Here is a 9,044-nt window from a genome sequence, read left to right as displayed (position 1 = left end):
AGGGATGCTGGCCCACCAGTATTTTAAATCTGACATCATGTTCAAGTATTTTAATACAATTAGTTTGTGGTCTGGGTTGTTAGTTTTGTTGGGTACTATACTTTCACATTCTTTGTGCTTTAAGAGGTGGGCCAAAGAGACAAAATTTCTATTCTTCAGTAATTTCAATCCTGTTAAAATAAGCTTGACCTAGGAAGAAGTAATGACAATGTGTAAATCCCATTTAATTAGTGACTTTCGTAGATTCTCTGTCATAATACAATGTTTTGATGACGTATATAACAAAATACTTCCTTTAATCAAACCCTAAACACTGAAAGAATTGGATGGTGTTGGTTCAGGCAGTGAACAGAAAAGAGATTCTGTTATTATGATTTAATTCCATTTGCCTTATCGGGATCCCTAGCGCTAGTCAAAACCCAGCATGTGTCTCAGTATATTGTCTCTGGTCCTCCTCACAGATGGACTAGTCTTAGCATTTGCAAATGTTCTTCAGGGAGGTTTCTTATCTAGACAGCATTTTGTTGGGGATTACACCACAATCTGCTCCCCATCCCCTCCTCCCTCACATGTAGGCTTTTCAACTTCTTCAAAGAACTGGAAGAAAGTAGATTCTTTTATTAATGGCAGAAAACAAACCGACTGCTGGACTTCCGTGCCAAGACTCACATAATGCAGCAGGGTGGGAAATGTAACAAAGAAGCCCTGAATGCACTAAAACATATCGTGAAACCCTGTTTGAATTCACTTGTGGAGCTTAAAGTACACAATGAGAAGAAAGTTGAAAGTAGGGTTTAAAAAGGGACATAAAAGGAAAATGCACTTCATTTAAAGGAGCATTTCCTTTGAAAGGTCAGCTGAGGGATTGTATTTCAAATATCTACAGTATATCCAACCAGAATGTGTGGGGGTTTTTTTTAAAAAAAAATAGCATAGTCAATCAGAGAACAATATTGAAAAATTTCAATTGATAGGAAATGAGACTGAGAAACGTAACAGGTGTTCACTTTTATATTACTGCTACAATGTGCAAATTACTGCTTGGGAGATATGCACATTTTATGGTTTATGAAAGTCTTGCTTTTATCTAGGTACTTTGGAATGGGAAAGTATTTCCACTGAGTATACAGGTGCATTTGTTTGGCATTAATTCTTCACTTGAATCCCACGTTTGTTTTCTGTTGTTTTGAATCTTCTTGGTGGAATGTATTATTCAGGATTGTATAAACGATGGAATAGATCATTTTAACTTGTTTAATATGGAATACAGTTCTGTAATGCATTTTCATATTAACAAATTACATCTATAAACTTTGTATCTGGCTTCTCATCTTTTTTCCTTCCTCAGGTAAATGTAACCTTTCAGAGTATTCATGGAATTTATGATATACCTCTAGTTTACACAACTCTCTTTATATTTCTTCTTGAAAATTTTGGATAAAGTTGAATCCTCATGGTTCAGGTTTTGCATGTGGATTTTGGCATTAGTTCATTGAATGAAAGGGAATGGAAAGGAATGCAGGCAAAGGGGGGGAATTGACAAGACTTTTCTGCAACTTTCAAGTCAAACGTGTAAGCTGCAGGTGTGCATGAAACCAGGCACTTTTTGGCTATAGGACTTACTTGCATATTAAAAATTAAAAAAACAATATTTGTAGGAGAAATGAACATGCATTGGGGTAAGTATGTGTTTTGCCTGATGCTGACATATTGGAAAACAAACAAGAGGCCAGCTGGGATCGCTGTACCTGCAGGGAGCTGATGGCTTGCTAGTGTAGCGTCTGTCCCACAGACAGAAACTCCCTTAGCTGGTGGCAGCAGCTTCGTCCTCCTGCCCATTGCTCTTAGCCTCACCATCACAGCCTGAATTACACAAGAAGAGAGGGGGAGCTCACAGCCAGCCCTGCATTTCTCCCACTTCCTTTTTCCTTTCCTTTTCCTTTTACTCCCCTAGAAGCTCATTGATTCATAAATCTTGAGCAGGAATGAGGAAAACCATTGTAGGGCAGCCCCCCATATCCAAGTGTTGGTGAGGTGGTGGGTCAACAGATCATAATCGACTGTGTCTAACATTGCCGTCAGATCAAGAAGCAACAGCAGTGCTGACTTTCCTTGATCCAGGTGCCTTTAAGGTCATCCATGAGGGTGACCAGTGCAGTCTCTGTCCCATGACTGGGGTGAAAGCTGGAGTGGAATGGGTCTGGGATGGAAGCATCCTCCAAGAAACCCTAGAGTTGTTCAGCCACCACCCTCTTAACGACCTTGTCCAGGAATGGTAAATTCAACACTGGGATGTAGTTGGCAAGGACCATCGGGTCCAATTTTTTTTTCCAAGAGTGGACACACCACAATCTCATTCAAGCTCCCTGGGAAAATCCCCGAGGAAAGGGATAGATTGACTATATCTTCCAGGGAAGTCTGAATGCCCTCCCAGCAGGCCTTAGCCAGCCATGATGGGCACGGATCAAGGAGACAAGTGGTGGGCTTCACAGCTGCCAGGGTCTTGTCAACTTTCTCCTGGGAGAGCCAACTGAATTAGTCCAGAACCAGACCTGAAGATGGGCAAGGGTTTCCAGTTCCTTTGCAGTTTCAAGTGTGGCTGGGAGGTCCCAGCAGAGCGATAAGACTTTATCTGCAAAACAGCTCATGAATGCCTCACAGCCAATGGCCAATTCATTATCGTTTGGGGAATCCCTTATGTTTTCAAAGAACCTACATTTTTTAAATAATCTTTTTATTAATTTTCCAAATAAAAATAACAAAATAATCACATAATTTAACACATTTGAGCAGGGAATGAAAGGATGCATGGATCCTATTAAGGGCAAAAGGGCATATTCTGTCAGAATAGGGCCAATTCAAAAATCTCCCCTGTAAAACCACTCTGGGTATAATATTCAGTCTTGTGAACAAGAAAACTCTGCAGTATCCTGGGATGGTAAGATAGTACATATATGGGGGGTATTGATTTTGGAAAAGAATGACCAAAAGATAGGGGTGAACAAAATGCAAGTTCTCAGAATCAAACTGCTTTGGTCAATTTCTGTGACACTGCTTTTGATCAGAGCAAATGCTTGAGATTTGCCCTTCTCAAAAATATCATCAATCAGCATTACAACTATCATCAGTTTTGTCATTTCTGGAGTACAACTCAAATCTGTAAAAAGCTCCAGGAGCTGTGTTCTTAAATCCTTGCATATCTTTGTCACAGCAGGAGTGGTGGCTACCCCATAGTAATTGAATGAGACAGGAGCTGTAGCTTTCAAAGGATTTCGATGAAACCAGTGAGTCATTTTTCTTGAGTACTTCCTTCAGGATTAGAGCTTTAGCAAGATTGAGATGGAGTAGTTTTTCTCTCCCCCAGAGATCCAAAAGTAAAGAAACGTGAGGATTATACTTCCCCTTCAGCGAAGACAGATACTCCCCGGGGCAACAGTTAACTATGTATGAACCTCAGAGCAGTCCTAGATACCACGTCCGTTTCTCATCCACATCAGTTTGTGGGTATCCCAATTTAGAGTGTCTAACAAACCATCTTCAGCATAGAACAGTTTTAATCTCAGTTTAAAGGAATATATCCATGCTCTTGCTTCCAAGGATAGCTGTCCAAATCCTGCCCACAATACAAGTTAGACACACAACGGGATATTCAATATTTTCCTAAGCAATTGTGCTAAGGGTTGGTTGATATTATCAGAGATAGCTTTAATCCAAGTAGCTGAGCCATAAAGAATGACAGGAGCCACTTTCAGATTAAAAGCTTGCACTGCTCCAGGAATATACTTCTCCCCTTATTGTGGCAAAATCTATTTATAGTCTTTGTACATGGTTTTGCCATATTAAGTGCTGTTCTAAATTGGGGAGTCCAGGAGAGATCTGCCAAAAGCAGAATCCTCAAATAGGAGAAGGTCTTGACTTGCTCAGTATTAGACCTGTTGATTGACCATTGAGACAGGATCCATTTCTTAGTCTTGATGAAAACTAGGATCTTAGATTTCAAGTAGTTGATCAACAAGCTTTATGGATAGCAGTAGTTGCAGAAAGATTGCAGGGCCCTTTGCAGCCCAACCCTAGTTCAAGACAGGATCACAGCATCATCCACATAAAGCAGAATAAGTACACCAATCTAAACTAATTTGGGGGGATGTCAGCAGTCATCAAAAATTGATGCTGTATCATATAAGTCTAAATTGAATTTTAAAAGGCACCAACCCCTGACAATACTCCCTTTTCCAAATTAAATGGATTTGTTAAGTTCCCTTCATACCCACATCATTCTTGGGCAGTCAAACCTGAATATAATCATTAAAGAAGTCCTAGAAGTCTTTTCTCCACATTAGTCTGACTTTGTTCCACAATCAAGGACAATTTATAGAATCAAAGGCCCCCTTAAGGTCAATAAAACCCACATATAATCACCCTCCCTTAAAAGATGAATATTTCTCAGCCAAGTGGTAAAAAAACTAGGCAATGGTCACATGTTGAAGAACCCTGCCTAAATCCTATCTGTTCATGCTCCAATAAGGTTTCTGATTCCAACCAATCAAAGAGCTTTTTCAGTAGGTAAGCAGAATATAGCTTTCCTAGAGATGAAAGAAGGTTGATTGGTCAATAACAGGATGGATTACATCTAGAACCCTTTTAAAATATTGGAATAATAATGGAACGTTTCCATAAGTTGGTTTGTTGTCCACTGATGTTAAAATGAAAAATGGAGTCACTGGTGAAAAATGGGGTCAGGACTGTGGCCCACTATTATGGATCAGCCTCACTACAATCTGAAGGTTATTCACCTGGAGCATATTCTTATTTGTTGAAAGGGAAGGAGGATAAGTCCTTTTTTGATACTGTTCTTATTTAAAGACCTTTTGTTGGATGTTATATCCTTTTTGAAGCTGCGGTGGCTCAGTGGTTAAGATGCTGAACTGCAGGCTGGAAGGTCGGTAGTTCAGCAGTTTGAGACTCGAGTGCCGCATGACGGAGTGAGCTCCTGTCTCTAGTTCCAGCTCCTGCCAACCTAGCAGTTCAAAAGCAAGAAATTGCAAGTAGATAAATAGGTACCGCTTCGGTGGGAAGGTAACAGCATTCCGTGCGCCTCGGTATCTAGTCATGTCTGCCACATGACCACGGAAATGCTTCCGGATAGCTCTGGCTCTTCGGCTTGGAGACAGAGATGAGCACTGCAACCCTAGAGTCGGATTCGACTGGCTTTCAAGCAAGGGAAACCTTTACCTTTACCTTACATCCTTTTTTACCATTTCAGAATAAAGTGGCTTCCTGTGTCTTTGTGATGAGTGTTCCTGGTTCAGTGATTTTATCCTGAGAAGATAGCTTGTAATAAACTCAGGCCTCTTATACATAAGTTTCAATGTGTCTGCTATAAGTATAGTTTGAGACACCACCAGACTGAGATCCTGAGACTTCCTTTCAACGTTCCCATCATATCATATTTCTCCATTGAGATAAATTAATCATTTTGGCTCAGAGAGTGGGAACTATCAAGTTCCTTAGCCTTCACCTGGCTCTGATGCATTAAAGGGTTGAACCTATTTTTTAAGGAAACTGGAAAAGCCCTTCTAAAAAAGTAATCTAATCTGCTTTGTTTTGATTTCATATTAAAATCATCATCAAAGGGGCACACCTACTTTTTACTCATTTCAGTAATCACTAATATAAATATATTCACTAAAATCAGTATGCTATTGGTATACCCTGAATTAGAGTAAAACCACTGTGGAAGATGATAAGTGCTTCCCCACTCCAGAACCACTGATTTCAGGAGGGGTGTTGAAAGATCTGAGTAAGATTGAGGTGATGAGAGAGGCGGTCCTACAACTGATAGACAACTTAAAAACTGATAAATCACCAGGCCCGGATGGCATACATCCGAGAGTTCTGAAAGAACTCAAATGTGAACTTGTGGATCTCCTGACAAAAATATGTAATCTTTCATTAAAATCTGCCTCCTTTCCTGAGGACTGGAAGTTAGCTAATTGTCATGCCTGCCCCTGCTGATGTCATGCCTGCCTTTGCTGATGCCCCTGAACAGGCTCTTGAGGACCCTGAACAGGCTCCTGAGGACAGTACTGCAGCTGAAAGGCAAAGACTGGATCCTGTAGCTGAAAGCTATGTAAGTGGTGAGGAGGATAGAGCCTCCCAGGGAACTCCTGCAAGGGATCAGTCTCTGCTGCAGCCCAGTAATTCATCATCAGACTCGCCTCCACCTGTAACCAGGCTCAGGAATGTAAGAAGACAACAGCTGAGAGAGCGAAGGCAGAATGCACGCATGCGTGCCAGAAGATCTCTTAGCCCTCATTACTGACAGGATCCTGTCCTCACTCCTGGCTAGCTAATGAGTTGATTAGCTAGCACTGTATATATGCAAGTCTGTTGCCAGCAGTCATTTGTGCTGGCAACGTCGTTTGTTCAGGACCTGAATCCTTGCATCTCTGCTCCAGACCTTGTGGAATTCTTCTCGGCTTGATCCTCGGCTTTTGACCTTTGGCTTTGTTGACCCTGCGTTCATCTCTGACTCCTCTGGTATTGTTGTGATTTATGGACTTGAAACTTTGGTATGTCTGACCCTGCTTTTGGACTGTGATTTAAACCTGCTTGAACCTTGCTACCTGATTTGCCCGGCTTGACCTCGGACTGTTCCTGGACTTTTGCTTGCTTGTGTCACGCCCCCTGGTCCTGCCGTGACAGATTGCCAGCACCCACAACGCTCACACATCCCCACCATGGAAGACGGAGCAACCGGAGGTGTGGACCCCATGGAGGAAATGCTAGCACAGGTACAGCACTTAACTCAAGCTGTGATTGCTTTGCAACAACAGGCTGCTACAAATGCTGTTGCTGTAGCAAATGCTGGTACACCTCCCCCACGTTGCCCAATAAATCCTCCTGATCGTTTCGGTGGGAATGTTGATGAGTTCCAGGCATTCCTTGCCCAATGTAATCTGTATATTGAGCTCAGGGCTCGGGACTTTGTTTCTGAGAAGGCTAAAGTTTGTTTCATTTTAAGCCTCCTTAAAGGGCAAGCTGCCAAATGGGCCACGCCCTTGCTGGTGGGGAATTCTCCCTTACTATCTGACTTCCAGGCTTTCAAGGCTCATTTTGCCGCTGCTTATGCCAATCCTGTGAAAGCTGAAACAGCTAACCGCAAAATAAGGGCTCTTACTCAGCATAAAACCTCTGTCGCTCAGTACACCAATGAGTTCCAGCTGCTGGCTCAAGACCTGACATGGAATGAGGCAGCGTTTATTGACCAGTATACTGAAGGGCTGTCTGACGAAATTCTAGATGAACTTGCACGCAGTGAACGCCCTGACACTTTACAAGCCCTCATCCATCTCTGTCTCCGCATTGATGGGAGGTTACAGAGCCGCCGCCAAAACAGAAAAAAGGCTCTCGCCTTCCCCAGCAGAACCCTTCAGACCTTCCACCGGCCTTCCTCCCCCGGCTCCTCTCCACCTCCTGCAGGCACAGAGCCCATGCAACTTGGCACCGCTCGGCCCCGCCTTACTTCTGAGGAGAAGCTGAGACGGCGCACTCAACAGCTGTGTCTGTATTGTGGAGAAGCCGGGCATTTTGCCTCCAGCTGCCCTGCCAAGCAGAAGCGCTCACCACAACCGGCTCCACCGGTAAAAGAGCAGCCCCAAGCCTGACCGGACCCCCCGGTTTGGGGCCTATTCTGGGGTCCTCCAGTACTCCATACTCACCACAGACTCCCTTCCTGGTGCCAGTGCGGTTGCAACTCCCAGACAACCGCTGGCTCTTCATCCACGCCATGTTGGACTCAGGGGCCGCCTGTTGTTTCATGGACATTCTTTTTGCCAAAGAACACGGCGTTCCCCTTCAAGAGAAGGCAACCCCAGCGCTTGTAGAAGCCATTGATGGACGCCTGCTCCGCTCCGGACCCGTCGTCCAAGAAACCCAGCCACTCACCTTGTGGATACAGCAGCACCAGGAACAAATAACTTTCGACTTGGTGAGGATGCCGAGGTTTCCAGTCATCCTGGGTCTCTCCTGGCTGCGCCACAACAACCCTCAGGTAGACTGGGTACATCAGGAGCTCCAGTTCGGCACCAGTCCTGCACCCACGCCTTCCGTGGAAACGATGGTAGACACCCCGTCTTCAGCACCATCGCCAGAACCATCACCAGCTGCTTTGCTGCTGGGCGCTGCGGCTCCCGCTTTACCTGCCACCTATCAGGACTATGCAGACGTCTTTGACGAAAAGGAGGCAGACCAGCTACCCCCGCATCGGCCCTACGACTGTGCCATCAACCTCATCCCCGACGCTCCGTTACCCTCAGGCCGCCTTTACCCAATGGCAGAACCGGAGCTGGCTGCGCTGAGGGACTATTTGGACAAAAATCTGGCCAGAGGGTTTATTCGGCCCTCTACGTCTCCTCTGTCTTCCCCAGTCCTCTTTGTGAAAAAGAAGACAGGAGACCTCAGGCTCTGCAATGACTACAGGGCCCTGAACAAAATCACCATACGGGATAGGTACCCCCTCCCGTTGATCCCTGAGCTCATGGACCGTTTGCGGGGAGCTCAAATCTACACAAAGCTAGACCTGCGTGGCGCCTACAACCTGGTGAGAATCAAGGCAGGAGATGAATGGAAGACCGCCTTTGGTACCCGCTATGGCCAATATGAGCACTTGGTCATGCCCTTTGGCTTGACCAACGCCCCTGCAGTGTTCCAACGCTTTATGAATGACATCTTCCGTGACCTCCTCGACCGCTTCGTGGTAATTTATTTAGATGACATCCTGATCTTTTCCGCCACCGTGCCTCAACACATTGACCACGTAAGGCAAGTGTTGCACCGCCTGCGCACCCATGGACTCTATGCGAAACTAGAAAAATGCGAGTTTCATCGTAAGTCTGTTGAGTTCCTGGGGCATATTATCTCCCCTGAAGGCACGCTGATGGACCCCAAGAAGGTGGAAGCCATTCTCCAATGGCAGCCTCCCAAAAACCGGAAGGATGTTCAACGCCTCCTGGGGTTCTCCAACTACTACCGCCAATTTATAC

The sequence above is a fragment of the Gekko japonicus genome, unplaced genomic scaffold, assembly GCF_001447785.1.
Source record: "Gekko japonicus isolate JY-2015 unplaced genomic scaffold, Gekko_japonicus_V1.1 scaffold72, whole genome shotgun sequence".
Classification (NCBI taxonomy): Eukaryota; Metazoa; Chordata; class Lepidosauria; order Squamata; family Gekkonidae; genus Gekko; species Gekko japonicus.
The sequence above is the reverse complement of the archived record's forward strand: the minus strand, read 5'-3'. Positions refer to the sequence as shown.